At 42.7% G+C, this 17,091-nt stretch overlaps 1 protein-coding gene across 1 annotated transcript in view; it reads right to left on the minus strand.

Moving 5' to 3' along the window:
• Positions 1 to 15,018: 15,018 nt before the first annotated feature.
• The window catches only part of Lca5 (lebercilin LCA5), a 57,289-nt gene continuing 55,216 nt past the window's right edge, over positions 15,019 to 17,091 (minus strand). Inside the window, 2 exon segments of the transcript NR_172050.1 lie at positions 15,019 to 15,407; positions 16,550 to 16,740. The gene's annotated coding sequence lies outside the window, so the exon portion shown is untranslated.

The raw sequence follows: 17,091 nt of genomic DNA on the forward strand, positions 1-17,091 counted from the left end.
CGAATGGCTGAGAAACACCTAAAGAAATGTTCAACATCTTTAGTCATAAGGAAAATGCAAATCAAAACAACCCTGAGATTTCACCTCACACCAGTGAGAATGGCTAAGATCAAAAACTCAGGGGACAGCAGATGCTGGCGAGGATGCGGAGAAAGAGGAACACTCCTCCATTGTTGGTGGAATTGCAGACTGGTACAACCATTCTGGAAATCAGTCTGGAGGATCCTCAGAAAATTGGACATTGAACTGCCTGAGGATCTAGCTATACCTCTCTTGGGCATATACCCAAAAGATGCCCCAACATATAAAAAAGACACGTGCTCCACTATGTTCATTGCAGCCTTATTTATAATAGCCAGAAGCTGGAAAGAACCCAGATGCCCTTCAACAGAGGAATGGATACAGAAAATGTGGTACATCTACACAATGGAATATTACTCAGCTATCAAAAACATCGGCTTTATGAAATTCGTAGGCAAATGGTTGGAACTGGAAAACATCATCCTGAGTGAGCTAACCCAATCACAGAAAGACATACATGGTATGCACTCATTGATAAGTGACTATTAGCCCAAATGCTTGAATTACCCTAGATGCCTAGAACAAATGAAACTCAAGACCGATGATCAAAACGTGAATGCTTCACTCCTTCTTTAAAAGGGGAACAAGAATACCCTTGGCAGGGAAGAGAGAGGCAAAGATTAAAACAGAGACTGAAGGAACACCCATTCAGAGCCTGCCCCACATGTGGCCCATACATATACAGCCACCCAATTAGACAAGATGGATGAAGCAAAGAAGTGCAGACCGACAGGAGCCGGATGTAGATCGCTGCTGAGAGACACAGCCAGAATACAGCAAATACAGAGGCGAATGCCAGCAGCAAACCACTGAACTGACAATAGGACCCCAGTTGAAGGAATCAGAGAAAGAACTGGAAGAGCTTGAAGGGGCTCGAGACCCCATATGTACAACAATGCCAAGCAACCAGAGCTTCCAGGGACTAAGCCACTAACTAAAGACTATACATGGACTGACCCTGGACTCTGACCTCATAGGTAGCAATGAATATCCTAGTAAGAGCACCAGTGGAAGGGGAAGCCCTGGGTCCTGCTAAGACTGAACCCCCAGTGAACTAGACTGGTGGGGGGAGGGCGGCAATGGGGGGAGGGTTGGGAGGGGAACACCCATAAGGAAGGGGAGGGGGGAGAGGGATGTTTGCCCGGAAACCGGGAAAGGGAATAACACTCGAAATGTATATAAGAAATACTCAAGTTAATAAAAAAAAAAAAAAGAAATACTCAAGTTAAAAAAAAAAAAACGACAAAATGAAAGTAGAGAGTGTTGAATAAAGGAGAACAATGACTGATGTGGAGTGGAAGAGACACAGATTCCTTTTTTCAGTGGGGTTTATTGGACTAGAAGGGTCTCTAGGCCTCATCACAGCCCTGAGGCTGGAGGGAGGGCATCAGATAGACACAGTATATGGGAATGAGCACATGATGGGACCTTGAAGAAAAGGGTGTATGAGAGAGAGAGAGCACTTCCATGAGGAGGACAGAGGGAAGTCAAAGGAGCATCTGCAGAGAGCGTGCCCGAGCGTGCCTCTCTGAGCCAATTCTCAGATCTGACTTTGTATAACCTTTTAAGGGTGCCCAGAAGTTACACATCTGGTCATATGGTGACTTAGTTCAGAAAAGTGTATGTGACAAAGAACACGGAGGAGTCAGACATCAAAATTGAGAGCTGTCAGGTCACTGAATAGACAGCTTCTTAACGCTCTGCTGGGGAGTGGGGGTGAGAATGAGGGGACCACAGAAAGCATGGCCTAATATAGGCTGTGAGATCTGACAAAGATGCAGGCCCATGTTCTAACAGATAACCGATGACATCCAACACTGACCTCTGGGCACACACACACACACACACACACACGGACATACATGATGCACCATCATGATGCACACACACAAACATGCATGACACTATGCACACAGACAGAGAGACAGAGACAGAGACAGAGAGGGAGGGAAGGAAGGAGAGAGAGAGACAGAGAGAGAGAGAGAGAGAGAGAGATTTTCTAATGAGCTTTGGCACAGAATGTCCCTGGTTAAGAACAGCTCACCAGATCTTTTCATAACCAGAGAGAAACCAAATCCTGAGGATTATTCTAGAGTCTTATCCAATATCAGGATCTATCTCTAGCGGTAGAGAAATAACACAAAGGCAATGAGTTCACTCCTTGGATACAAAGCTCATGGGCACAACTAGAAAATAATAGGGTGTCTTAGTTAGGGTTTTACTACTGTGAACAGACACCATAGCCAAGACAAGTTTATAAACGACAACATTTAGTTGGGGTTGGCTTACAGGTTCAGAGGTTCAGTCCATTATCATCAAGGTGGGAGCATGGCAGCATCTAGGCAGGCCTGTTGCATAGAGCCTGTTCATCTGAAGTCTGCTAATGGAAGATTGACTTCCAGGAAGCTAGGGTGAGGGTTTTAGGCCATGCCCACAGTGACATGCCCTCAACAAGGCCCACTCCCTGGGCCCAGCATATACAAACCATCACACAGGGCAAGGAAAAGTTTCATTGCTTTCATCAAGAAAGAGAACACTGGTGATAGACCCATAGTAGCACTTCCCTGAACAGGCAAGTCAAGGGGCTATCACCAGTTACAGTCACAGTCATGTAGGAAGTCCCATCACCACACACAAATGCAAGCTCCTTCCACACCACTCTTTTTGGGGGTCACACACTTTGTGTTCAAAGAATTAGCAGACTTGAATGTCTGGAGGGAGAAATACAGAATTTAGTGTTTTTTTAATGAGCAAAGTTTATTCTTGGTTACCTAACAGGAGGGATGTGGGCTAGCCCTTTGAACAGTTCTCTAGAGATCCTTATTGAAAGGAAAAGAAAATTTCACAACACACTATCTGTCATTAGCAAAGGACAGCAGCAGTTGCTCCTGAGTGACTGAGTGACAGTTGATGTGACCTCATCTCCAGTTGCTGCTGCTGGCTGTGGGCTGTCATGGCTACCCTTGTGGAAAGGTTTGGAGAAGGAAAAGGTGATGACTCCTGGATTCTGATTGGTGATAAACCCTAGACCCTCAGCCTTCATTAGAAGAGTCACCCCACAGACTGAATGTCCATCCAGGAGACCGTATGGTATCCTGAGCACAAAAAACTCGACACCTGACACTGATTTTTTGATCTGGGATTCCAGAGGACATCTTCCTTCTGTTTGGGATGATTTTTTTTCTACCAGGACCAAAATTGTAGAGAACCCCAAATATGGTTTCTGACAGCTGGATGGACAAGTCCTGTGCACTTCAGACTGGCAGTGTCTTTCTAATTGAGCCTCGTGTAGACTGCATTGAAGCTGTGCTGATGTGTTTCTGGAGTCAGGTGGCCTCCTGAGTTGGCAGAGAGGAGGGGAGGGTTCAGCCCTCAGTGTTCTGGGAAGCATTTCTATAAGCTCAGTGTAAAGAGTCCTCCAGTTCCGTCTTCACAAACCCCAGAATTCCCTTATCAAATTCCTTCTGTGTAAAGAAAGTATCCAGAGTGGATTGTGTCTCATTCACCAAACCCGGTCTGCATCATCAGGGTATCGAGACAAACAAGAGGCCCGCTGTAGTGAATCCCAAAGATGCCCTCATTTCCCTCACAAATGAGATCTAAACAAACAAACAAGTTACAAAGGGAGGGGACTGTGAATGCGATCGTTCTTGGTGACGCTAATGACAAGAGAACTGGAGTGGTTCAAGCTTGGGAAGTGATGCACGTCTCTAAGATTCTCAGTCCATAATTACATAATATGGAGTCACAGCAGCATGCAATAAAGAAGTGTGTGTGGTGTTGTTTACCCTACACTTTGCCAAATTGTTTCAGACTGGCAGTCAGTATTTGACAAATGTTAGTCTATTTCATTCTGAGGGAAAAAGGGTACTGCCAATGTAAGTTGCTTAGAAAATACATGAGACATCAAAACAAACTATCAAAACTTTGTCAAAATTTTGTCAAAAAGGCAATATTGGATAAAATTCTATAAGCAATAAAACAGATACAGTTCAGCTTAAGTCTGGTTGTTAAAACAGTTATTTAATTTAGGGGGATTAGGCAAAAGTCTTAAAAAGGAAAGAGAAAACACAGTAAAAAAAATAATTTAAAAATCTGTACTATTTGGGGCTGGGAGACGGTTCCGTGGGTGAAGTGCTTGGATTGCAAGTATGAGAACCCGACTTCTTGGACTCTATAAAGATTCAGGCAAGGTGGTGCATACTTGAAACTCCAGTTCTGGGGAAGTGGAGCTAGGAGCAGGCATGCCGTGTGCTGCCCAGCCTTGCCTCACGGGTGAATTCCACGCACCGAGGGACTCTATCTGGAAGGAGGTGGACTTTACCTCTGAAGATGACACCATAGCTTGTCTTCCAGCTCCAAACGCTTGTATATACTCATGTACATGCAGCCATACACATGGACATAGACCCTGCACACAAGTGTATACACACACACTCACTCACTCACTCACACAAAGAAAAAAGTATCAAATTAGTAAGTTCCAAATTATGAATGAGGAAAAAAATCAAACAATGACAATAAGGTAAGAAACTAATAACTATTGTTAAACAAAATCCAGGAGTGAAAACACTATGTGTGACAAAGAACACTTACACTGGATTTTTTATCATCATCATCACCATCATCGTCGTCGTCGTCGTCGTCGTCATCATCATCATCATCATCATCATCATCATCATCGTTTTGAGACAGAGTTCTCTGATTAGCCTTATTCCTGGCTGACCTGGAATTTAGTCTGTATGTCATACTGGCCTCAGATTCAGAGATCTGTTTGCCTCTGCCTTCTAAGAGTTTGTATTAAAGATGTGTCCCACCACCACCCAGCCCCTGGATTTTGAAAAGAAAAAAAGAAAAAAAAAGTACAAGTATATGTTCTTTGTAGGAGTCTATCCAAAATAAAAATCTTACAAAAAGTGTGAATCAAAGGATGCACAAAAATAGACGAGATATGCAAACTAGCCAAGTCAAGGAATCTCAGAGCCAGCACTAAAGCAAATGGGAAGTTTTCGTGTTTGTAAAAATTACACAGTCATGGCAAAGAGAGAGGAAGACCCCCTCTACACGGGAGCTCTTCAGTACAGCGTCCAGAACTGCCTTGTTTGCTCTCCTGGGTATGCCATGGTCAGTGGATCTGGGTGCATCATCCCGGATTGCTCCATTGCCACACTCTTAGTCACCTATTGAGAAAGAACATGGGTTCTGTGTGGAAGCCCCTGCTTCACCAAGTGGCGGAATTAGTGGCTGGTTTGCTAGCCACACTCCTCCAGTGACCTGCCCAGTCACCTGTCAGCCAGCTACCGCAGCTCTGGCTTCAGTGGAGCTTCTCTGACGTGTGCTTCCAACCATACTGAGGCTCTACTCCAACCGTGTAGAAATGCTGGGGCAGGGCATCTGCCCAGCCAGTGTCTGTCTCAACTAGAAACAAGATGCTATTGTTCAAACCAGTTTTCCATCCAGTGAAACTCAAAGTTCACCCCAGTCTCCTGTGTATCTTTCCCAAATGGTTTATGAGCTGAAAAGAAAAAAGGTGTAAGTAACACTCTCCAGACTCCAAAATGGGAGCCTGTGCTGGCTGGTTTTGTATCGACTTGACACACAAGCTGGAGTTATCACAGAGAAAGGTGTCTCAATTGAGGAAATGCCTCCCCGAGACTCAGCTGTAAGGCATTTTCTCAACTAGTGATCAAGAGGGGAAGGCAAAGCCCATTGTGGGTGGTGCTGTCCCTGGGCTGGTAATCTTGGCTCCTGTAAGAAAGCAAGCTGAGCAAGCCAGGGCAAGCAAGCCAGTAACATCCTTCCATGGCCTCTGCATCAGCTCCTGCTTCCTGACCTGCTTGAGTTCCAGTCCTGACTTCCTTTGGTGATGAACAGCAATGTGGAAGTGTAAGCTGAATAAACCCTTTCCTCTCCAACTTGCTTCTTGCTCATGATGTTTTGGGCAGGAATAGAAATCCTGACTAAGACAGAGGTCCTAAGCTTACGGGAAAATATATTATAGCAATAAATAAGAAGATATAGACAAAATCACACTATAAAAGAGGATTGGTGTTTGCCTTTGATCGTGGCAGAGGCAGGTGGACCTCTATGAATTTGAGGCCAGCATGATTTATGTAGTGAGTACAAGCCAGAGCTACATAGTAAGACCCTATGGGACACTATTGTTCCCTAACTCAGAAAGACAAAGAAAACCTACAAACTTAGACGATATGTTAAACCCTAAAATAGAATCTCTATAAATTCCTCAAAGTGACCATTCTGTAAATAAAACTAAATGGAAAATGCACAGTCTCCAACAGCAGTAAGCTACAAGTTAAAATTAATCAGAAAGATCAGATAGCCCTAACCCTCTGATCGAAGGCAAAGTTTAAAGCAGAGTTTCAGGGGTTATCCTGTGTCTGAGGCCTCCTGCTTGCCATCTCACAGTTTCTTCCTCTTGCCTGAGTCCAGCCACCTCTCTGTGGCATGTCCTTCCTTGTAGGCTACAGTGTGTTTGTGTGGGTAGCCGCTCACCTGGGCGGTGATCATCCTCAGTGCTCACACATTCTTGTGGGCTGAAGAGATGGCTCAGTGGTTAAAGGCGAGGCTCACATCCTCAGCTTGTAAGAGCGAGAGGGCTTCGCCCAGTTAGGATGATGATCCCTTTATCATTTCCATGAAACATTTAATAGTCTTTACAACATCCCTGAGACAGCAAGAACCATTTTACTCCAATGAATCTCGATCCACTAATGCACGTGTGTATTGGAACTGTCTTTCCCCATTTCAGTCTCCATGACCTCTTCTCTCTGCTTTCTGGAAGCCCTTCCCAAATCAACTATCTGCTTGTCCACAACGTCTCACATTGAGGTCACTTTTTCTATTTCCAGGAACCATAAATAAAGTCAATACCATTCAAGAAAGCTGACCTTCTGCATTCTAGAACCTAACTCAGGATTCAAATAGCAATGGGGATCCTAGTGCACGGAGATGAACCTCCTCTGGTAAATGAAAGGGGGCTGCCCACGTTTCTCCACAAGGATTGTCTCTGAGCGGTGCACGTATTTAGCAGATGCCCAGTGCCAGTAAAGAACAGGTCAGAATCGAAGCGAATGCAAATGCTATGTCCTCATAGCATAAACAGTATTACATGAATAAAGTTGGGAAGGAAAGAAATTCTCAGCCTCACCTATAATAGTTGAAAGTGGAAAGACATCATTTGAAGTTGATGAACCAAATAGCAGAAGCACAGCAGTGTTCAATGATACAAAGAATGAGAAAGATGATGCCAAGGAAATCTTTTGTGGGTGACGGAGCACAGGGAAAAGAAGCATGCTAGCTGTTGACATCCTGGTTAGGGGACTATTGTAGACCCTAGCCAACGGAGTAGAGGGAAAGGGTGTTAGACGCTGGGAAAAGCACCAACCTTTCCTAATATCAAACTGCACAGATATAGGCAGAGAAAAATCCACATAGTGGAAAGATTTAAAAAAGGAACTGCTGACACAAGAGTGCATAAAGTAACAGCGTGGAACAAAAATCAAACTTATCTGAATAGCAATAAATGTCAAGTAACTTAATTTACACATTGAAAGCGCTTTTCAGGCTGGATCACAAAACACGGCTAAAAATAAACGGGACTCAAATATACTTCACAGTAAAAACAGGACCGAGATCTTAATAGGAAAGGTGAAATTCAACCCTCGAAGCACAAACGATCCACAAAAATAAAGACATTCCTAAAGCTAATGGCCCAATTCGCAGCGAGGACGTAATTATAAATCTTTTATGCATCGAATACCACTTCAGCATATTGTATGAAGTGAAAAATAAAGCTACAGCAGCTACAATAGAAGCAGAAACATCTCTTATTATACAGTTCACCCCATTAGGCCTGAATGAGCAAGTCCATAACTATATTGCTAGCCTAAAAAGAAAAAACCTTGAAAAACAACCGGAAGACTGCTCTTGATTAAAGTTCTTAAATAAAATGAGAAAATATATGTATTTGTTTAACATAAGGAGAACTAAATCTATCTCAGCCCCAAAGGCAGAGCCACATTTAAAGGGAAAACATTAAAGCGTCCCTATTAAATCTATGCACCACACAGGAATGGACAACTTCAGCACTGTTTCAAAGTCCTGGAGCGAGGAGCCAATTGCAGTTGGCAAGAGAGGTACAAGTGATGTTCTATGGGAATAAGGATTTAAAGTTATCATTATCAAGATGTTTATACAGCCCAAGACCTCAAAAATTAATTTTCATATATATAAGCAGTAGTCGTATCAAAGATACTGTGAAAGAAAATGGTGTATTTAGTAGCAATGAAAAATAAAAATGGGCCTGGGGATATAGCTCAGTGGTAGGGAACTCAGTATTCAAAAGGCCCTGGGATCCATCCTCGGCAACACAAAAACCAAAAGATGCCTGAGAATAAATGTACGGAGAAATATGTAAACGCTATGTAAAAACAATCCAACAATCCCTTACAACGTTAGTGAAGTTTATAGAAGAACTTAACAGGCCATATCATCAGAAACGTGAGGCAACGTTACCGATGAGTCAATATTGATTTAATAAAAAATACCCCAGGGGATGGAAAGATGACTGAGAAGGTAAGACCATTGGCTGCTCTTCCAGATGATCTGGGTTTCATTGGAAGCATCCACATGGTAGCTCAGAACCAGCCGTGACTCCAGTACCAGGTGATGCTCATCTGTGGTGCACAGACATAATATACAAACAAAACACCCATGCACATACTAGACAGACAGATATAGATAGATTATAGATAGGTAGATAGATGAATAAATGAATAAATATTTAATATCCCCAAAGGTTTATGTTTAAGGTAAACATTTTTTAACTAAGTCTGGAATGTAACATAGTTTAAGTGTCTGCTTAGCATGCACAAGGGCCTAGGTTTGATCCCCGGCACTGAGGAGGCAAAACGTTTGCCAAGTACGGGAGTGCAAGCCTGTAAAACCAGCACTTGGCAGGTGGAGGCATTAGGATTACAAGGTGTGGAGCAGTCTGAGCTCCATAAAGAAACTTGAAAACAAGAACAAACAAAACATCTAACGTCTTCTTTTTTCTTTTTTTTCTAATGTCTTTAAAGCATAAAAATGTGTGTGTGTGTTTGTATGTGTATGTATGTGTGTATGTGTGTGTGTATGTGCATGTGTATATGTGTGTGTATGTGTGTATATGTGTGTATGTGTGTTTATGTGCATGTATAAATGTGTCCATGTGTGTGTATGTGTATATGCGTGTGTATGTGTATGTGAGTGTGTGTATGTATGTGTGTATGTGTGTATGTGCATGTGTATATGTGTGTGTATATGTGCATGTGTATATGTGTGTGAGTGTGTGTGTATGTGTATATGTGTGTGTATATGTATGTGTGTGCGGTGTGTGTCTGTGTATATGTATGTGTGTGTATGTGTGTGTATGTGTATGTGTGTATGTGTATGTGTGTGTGTGTGTGTGTGTGTGTGTGTGTGTAAACACTGAAAAACTTTAGGTGCATGATGAAATTAGAGCCTAGCGCCAAGACTCATTAAGATGAATTGTTTCCTGCAAAGTCGAGGTAACAATTGGCACATAGGCATGAAACAAATAAAACAGAATTGCAATCTGAAATAGTTTCTATTGTGTATCATAAGTTTATACCTTATAAAGATGGAATTTCAAAATGTACTGTATCAAATTTTCAAGTAACAAATACATTTTATATTTCAAAAATTGGAATTTCAAATCCAACTCAAAATTTGACTATTTTGTTTTGTTTGTTTGTTAAGCTAGGGATTAAACCTAGACCCCAGAGCAGGCCAAACCCTCAAGTGGATTTTTAAGAAACAGTGTCAGAACCCAGCGGTGGTGGCAGAGGCTTTAATCCCAGCACTTAGGAGGCAGAGGCAGTTGGGTCTCTGAGTTCAAGGACAGCCTGATCTACAGAGTGAGTTCCAGAGTACCCAAGGCTACACAGAGAAACCCTGTCTTGAAAAACCGAAGGAAAGAAAGAGAAAAAGAAAGAGAAAAAGAAAAGAAAAGAAATGGTCTCAGGATAGTTTGATATCCATTTAGAAAAAAATTAGTTACTTCTTTGGAAAGTGAAATAGAATTTTTTGAGTCTAGAGTGATAACGAATAAATTACAGATAAAACATTTAAAAGTAAATATGATGGAGTAAAAGGAAAATCAAAAGATGAGAATAAATATAGAGATTTAATTTTTATTTACATTTATTTATATGCTAGGTTTTGGTGTTTTGTTTGTTTGTGTTTGGGGGTTTGTTTTTTATGTCTGTGCATGCTTTCCCGTACATCCGGGCATCCCTTGGCTGCAGTGCCTGCAGAGACCAGAAGAGGGAGCTGGATGCCGTGGAACTGAAGTCACAGCTGGTTGTATGCCCTCCAATGTGGGTGCTGGTTCTCTCTGAGCGCAGCGCAGCTCCAGCCTCAAATTGGGTGGGGGTGGGAGTCCCCTAAGTCATATCCTAAAGAGGTGATGTAACACATCTGAAAAGAGAGAACAATAACCCGATAACAGAAAGGACTTAAACAGGCAGTTGTAAAATAAGTGGTGTCTAACATCATCTTCCTTGGAGTCAGGAAAACACAGGCTTCCTCAACAGTACTGAAATGTCTATAAGATGGTCAGAGTGGCTAGAGACTGTGCGAACAGCACCATCCTGGAGGGCAATCATATTAACTGCTAACCAGCGATGCCCCACTGCTGGGAGTCTGACCCACGAAGTACATACCCAAGTGTTGGAGCGCCCATAATAGCAGCACACAAAAGCCCACTGAGAGCAGACTGGCAGTCGGCTCCCGTATGTTTGTATCCATGCAATACCATGAGGGGTAAGGCCAGCTCTCCTGCTCTCGTGAGGAATTAGTTTTAAGGAAACCATTTTAAAGGTTCAAGCTAATGGACACGATCATTTCAGTGTTATTATAATCCTGTTCCAACTCATATGTTTTGCATTCTAAATAACCTTGTGCAGATTCCTAACAATAGATACCAAATGTGTATAATAAAGCCCTAAATCAACATCTCTGCTGTATATTTGCCTTCTGTTTTCTGCCTGCACATGCCTGTATGCGTGTTCAACAACTCAGTGCATTTAAGAAAAAGCTATAAGTCACGTGTAGTGGGACACACGCAACAGGACATGCCTATCATGAGCACACAGAGCGTCAGGGGAGGAGGGTCAAGAGCCCAAGGCCTGCTTCAGCCACAGAAAAGATCTTGATTTAAACATAACAAAATGGACAAAAAAGGTGAATTAAAATGAAGCTACTTGTCACTTCCTCTCAAATCTGCCCCTCTAACAGTCCTTATGGCTGCTCCTGCCACTGTTACTGAAAGCCTCTTCTCTCTTCCTCCCCCTCATCCAATTGATTACCGAGAGCTGTCAATGCTGTCTCATAAATAACTCTGCTATTCATTTATGTTCTGGATCCCCACCGACTCTTTCATTACACCTTATCTGCGACTCCTGCGTTGTGCAATCCATCTTCTGCATTAGTATGGAACTGATGGTTGCAAAATGAAAATCGATGTGACAGCGACATTTAAAATTCTTCTTGGTTACTAGCACTTGCGTTATATACAATAGAACCCCCGGAAGCACTTACCAAATGAAAAAAGAAAAAGCCAAATTAACAAGTGCATCATAGACAGGGAACAGACATGGTTACTGACAGCTTCATATTTATCAGCCATAAAATAATTGCTAGGACACCACCCAAATACAGCTGTTTGCCAGTCCTTAACCTCAAAACCAACTGTCCATATGGAGTCAATTACTGTGGATGGATTTCTATTTCTCTTTGTAAGCTTCTTGATTTCATTTTACTAAATCAGCCAGGGACCATGATTGCAATTTGTATGAAATTTTGGAATCAAATACCCCAGTAAATAATAACAATCATAATAACCACAGTGGGATTTCTGCAGAGCACACAAACAATGGAGAGTCTCCCGGCGGTGATTTAAATTCAGAATTCTTTCAGCTTCAAATCCGTGGACACTGAGCTCTCCCTAAAATAGATGAGTAATTCTAGGCCACTAAGTTATTATTCCACGCACATTCTTCCTGCGCATACCTAAATACATTTCTATGATGCTAAAAGCATTCGGAGTTAGATAGCACTTATCTTGCTATAAATTTAAATGCAACCTGACCTGTATTTCTATGAACGATAAAAATGCTACTTGGGCAATCTAGCTCGTGCAGTTAATCAAGAGAATTGTGTCTTTAAGAGTATCCTAGCAACATGTCTGCAGCTAAGGAACACCCAACTGACACTGCCCATGAATTTAATTATGCCACTGGACTCCGTCAAACTTTCTAGTTCATCAAAAGGATACTTAAAAGCAGAAACAGAATTAAGCTACAGCTGAAATGGCTGGGGAGGGGGAGAAAGAGGAGAACTACCTAGGTGGACAAGGCCACTGGAGCTTCTGAGCAGGCAGAATAGTGAGAGAAAATGAACAAAGTTCCAAGTCAGTGGAGGGACCAGAACCAGTGCATTAATGACTTAGGAGACTGCTAGTCCCCGGGCAGAAGTTGTACTGGGGTAATCACAGTTTTAGAAATATGTTCAAAACTTGTAACAGTGTAACAAAGTCACTGGCCTACCCAATGTACATTTTCTAGAGCCTGTGCCTTGAAGAAAATGCTTGGCACACATCAGGAATCACCAGGAGTAATTCCCACCATCATAACTACAACCTCATCTCCACTGTATTTTTTTAACATGGCTGCATATTTGGCACAATAACAAATTCTACATAAACAAGTTTTACAAAAGACAGGTCTGTTCAAGAGGAACTGGTTTGTTTGACTTGTAGAAAGCCAGGAAGTCAATGAACTACATGTGGAGATTTGCATTGCAAACAAAATCCTACTTCATAGAAACCCAATGGAAATTGACCGTTTTATTAGTTAGCTGTGCAGAGACACCGTGACCAGAGCAACTCATAAACTAAAACATTTTAACCGGGGAGGACTTACAGTTTAGTCCTTTAATCCATTATCATCATGGTGGGAACCATGACAGTGTGCAGGCAGACTTGTTGCTGGACAAATCTACATCTGGATCCACAGGCAGCATGGAAGTGAGGCACACTGGGCATGGCTCAAGCACCTGAGACCTCAAAGTCTGTCCCCAGTGACTACTTCGTCCAACAAGGCCACACCTCCCCCCTATGGGCCTATAAGGGCCATTGTCTTTCAAACCACAACCATAAATGGGAGAGCATCTTCCCCAGTGCTCAAGAATGCACAAGAGTTCAAGTAGTTAGTTCTATTTTAGTTTTACGTAAAACCATCTCATGCATGCAGACTAATCCTTTTAAAAATTGTTAGTGTTCCTCAAGCTGTATGCACAAGTTTGTGGTTGGCTCACTAAGAACACATGCGTGCATAAGCACAGATGTGTATGTGCAAGCATACACACCATTTTCTAAACGTTCAAAAATCTAAATTTTTAAGAGACCTATTAGTTTAAATAATTGTATGTTCATACAGAATATCAACTTAAGCCACTGAAAGTCCTTCTAGAGGGAATACTATGCATTTTCAAGCCCCACCCCCCCTTTTCTTCTGGAAATCTGAGGATCACAGAATGTAACAGAGGAATGCTGTATGAATTGCCCAATTGTTCTGGTATTGGTTGTCGTTCCCCCCCCCCCATCTCTGTCTCTGTCTCTCTCCCCCTCTCTGTCTCTCTCTCTCTCTTTCAAGTGTTCTGACATACTAGTCAGAAAACTGACAGTAATAGACCACAACTAGTTATAGCCATTAAAATATAATAATTTCTGGGCTGGGGAGATGGCTCAGCAGGTAAAAACATACTGATCCGAGTTTGGATCTCCAGAACCCACATAAAAGCTGGATGCGGTAAAGTAAGTGTCTGTAATCTCGGGACAACACAGGAAGCCAGGTAACAGAGAGAGAAGACTCCAGAAGAGACCAGGCCACCAGCTAAGCTCAGCAAAGAAACTACCTCTCAAAGTAGAAAAGCCAGGACCATCACCCTAAGGCTATAATCATTCGTGTAACCTTATCTCCACCCATGAACATCTCTCTCTCTCTCTCTCTCTCTCTCTCTCTCTCTCTCTCTCTCTCACACACACACACACACACACACACACACACACACACATGCACGCTTTTGAGATAGTTTCTTTCTAGGAACCATGCAGTGTAAGGTGCAGAGTCCTTGTATCTCATCTGTACCCTGGCATTACAAGCTCCAAGCACCAGATTTGAGTTTGCAAGACACTGCAGCCATCCCTGTACATAAAAGAACACCTCCTTTCCCTTTGCTTTCCCTATAAAAGTGGTTCTCAGACTCCAGCTGTATCTATCAGGATGCCCTCGAGGGCTCATTCAAACACAGATGCTTTCTGATGCTGTCTCGACACAGGAGGTTTATAACGTAGCTGTCAACAGGCATCTCTGCCTGGCTTCCCCATGCTGCAGCAGTTCTGGGGACACAGACTTGACAATTACTGCCTGGAGCATAAAGCAGATCTATTAAAATGTTGCTCAGTTTGTTCAAGAGAAAACCAGTCTCCTGTCCAGAGAAACTATGCCCTGCCTAGGATGAGGTATGCTTAGATATCTACAAAAAAACTAGGCCTGAGGCTCATGGGCCTTACTGTTCTATACAACTGCCCTGGTCACAACACACCATTTCCCTGGTCAGTGCTTTTGGGGTCTATTGATTTTACATCCTTTTGGAAATTAAGTGGCATGCGGGTTTGTAGTCATTATCTGAAGGGTTCCCCCCGCCCCAAATATTACCCATAAGAAGCACATAGTTTCAGGCATCCATCACTCACTGTATATAAACTCTTGACTTCCTGTATCAGGTAAAAATCAGATATAGCAATGCCCTGTTATATAGATTGTATGAAAAAATGTACCTAGACAGAATCAATTCCTACTGCACAGGACGTAGATTTTAATCAGATCAGTTAACGGAGGCAGGCAGCTAGCTCTCTTTAGCCCTGGTATTCAGGGGATCTCCACACTGCTGCCTGGGTGGCATTCTCGGGCAGAGTCCAGCACAGAGAGTGAACATATAAATACCAAGGGCAATGGCCCGTCTGCCAGTTTGTAGACATTTTAGGGAGACAGTACCAGCTGAAGGGATCACGGTACTCTGCTGGAGAGTACATCAAGGGAGGCAGGCAGGCAATCCCTTGGCTTCTGATTCTTCCATGAGTTCGGCAGAGAAGCAAAAATCTGTGCAAACTCGCTTCTCCTGCAGCCACAGGCTGTTCCTTCACAGAAAAGCCAGATGCCTTCTCAGGAGGGCTGCAGCCTCTGCAACAGTTGAGAAAGGTGAGAGCCATCTCACTTGAAGATGTCTAAGAACATGCCTACCTTTTCAAATGTTCATATCACCAGCCTTGGCTAATTAAAAGATATTTTGGGGGTTGGGGATTTAGCTCAGCGGTAAAGCGCTTGCCTAGGAAGCGCAAGGCCCTGGGTTCAGTCCCCAGCTCCGAAAAAAAAGAACCAAAAAAAAAAAAAAAGAGATATTTTGGACGGCAATGAATGCTTTGTGTATGAATGTAGTGAGTACATGTGTATTTACTGTATGCCCACATGCATGTGTGTGTGTGTGTGTGTGTGTGTGTGTGTGTGTAAGCCAGATGTTGACATAAGGTATCTTCCTTGATCATTCCGTCTTTTGCCAAGCCTGAGCCCATCCATTTGATTCGGTTAGTCTAGCTAGCTTGCTTGCCCCAGGGGCCCCTCTCCCCATCTCCTGAGCACAGAAGGCAGAGGCAGACAATCACTTTGTTTTATCCATATAGTCATCTCTCCAGCCCGTGTGTATCTCTTAAGTACAGAACCGACAATACTATCCTTCTGGCACACTTCATTCTACCGTTTTCTTCTCCCCAAAATATACCACTTCAATGGATTCTCATAAGCATGTAAAGATATGATCAGTCCCATTTCTCATACATAGAACTTGAAGACAATTTATCTGATGAAAATTGTAATGTGTAAGCAGTCAAGGCTAACCTATTTCCTTACCTCAAAGACAAATGTGTTTCTATCCTGTTTTGACTCACTTCTAATCTTTATTTTGTGTTATGGACAGACTGAATATATTCCCAAATGTAGAGACATATGCTAGAAAGAATTAATTTTTAAATAAGTGTTTATTCCTTGAGAATTTAATACACACATACAATATTATGACATTCACCCTTTCACCCATACACAACTCCCCTCAGATCCACCCCCTCCCAACTTTACATCTTTTAAGAAAAATCAACTCCAGTTTGTGTCACCCATGTACTCATGGATATTGGGTTGGGCCAACCACTGGATTTGAGTCAGCCTACTGGGGGGAGAGGGGGCTGCACTCTTGAAGAAAACTGACTCTCCCCAGCAGCCACCAACTGTCCAAAGTGCTTCGTCAGCGGAACCACGCCTTCCCCATTCCTAACCTTGTCCTGAGCAGGGTAAGAGCAGAGTCCATCCTTCCCTGATTAAGGCAACCAGCACAGAGAGTGGGCATGTCACTGCATACCACGGGCAATGTCTCTTCTGCCAGTTTGTAGACACTTTGGGGAAACAGTGCCAGCTGAAGGGACCACGTAGGTTTGAAGCTACCAATTTATTCTTACCAAGAGATTACCTGAAAACAAGACAAAGCAAAAGTAATCGATTTTGTAGAAGCTGTTTTTATAGAGTACCGATGCAGTGTTTTTTTGTTTGCTTGCTTGCTTGGTTTTATTTCTTATGTCGTGAGAATTGAGTGCAGTATTCCACCTATGAAATCTGGTTTTACTCTGTAACACACAGGTGCCATGTTTGCCTCAATTCTAAAGAGAGCAATGATTAACACAGTACCAGCTACTCAGGAAAAGGCCCTTTAAAAACTATGCTCTCCCCTTTACTTAATTTCTTTTCCATAACAACAACAACACGGCTAACATTTGGGTAGCTGTGGCTCTGGGCATGGTTTTGGGTCTATCAACTGACTGAA

Source organism: Rattus norvegicus, chromosome 8 (assembly GCF_021556685.1).
Source record: "Rattus norvegicus strain SHRSP/BbbUtx chromosome 8, alternate assembly SHRSP_T2T, whole genome shotgun sequence".
In the NCBI taxonomy this organism is placed as follows: domain Eukaryota; kingdom Metazoa; phylum Chordata; class Mammalia; order Rodentia; family Muridae; genus Rattus; species Rattus norvegicus.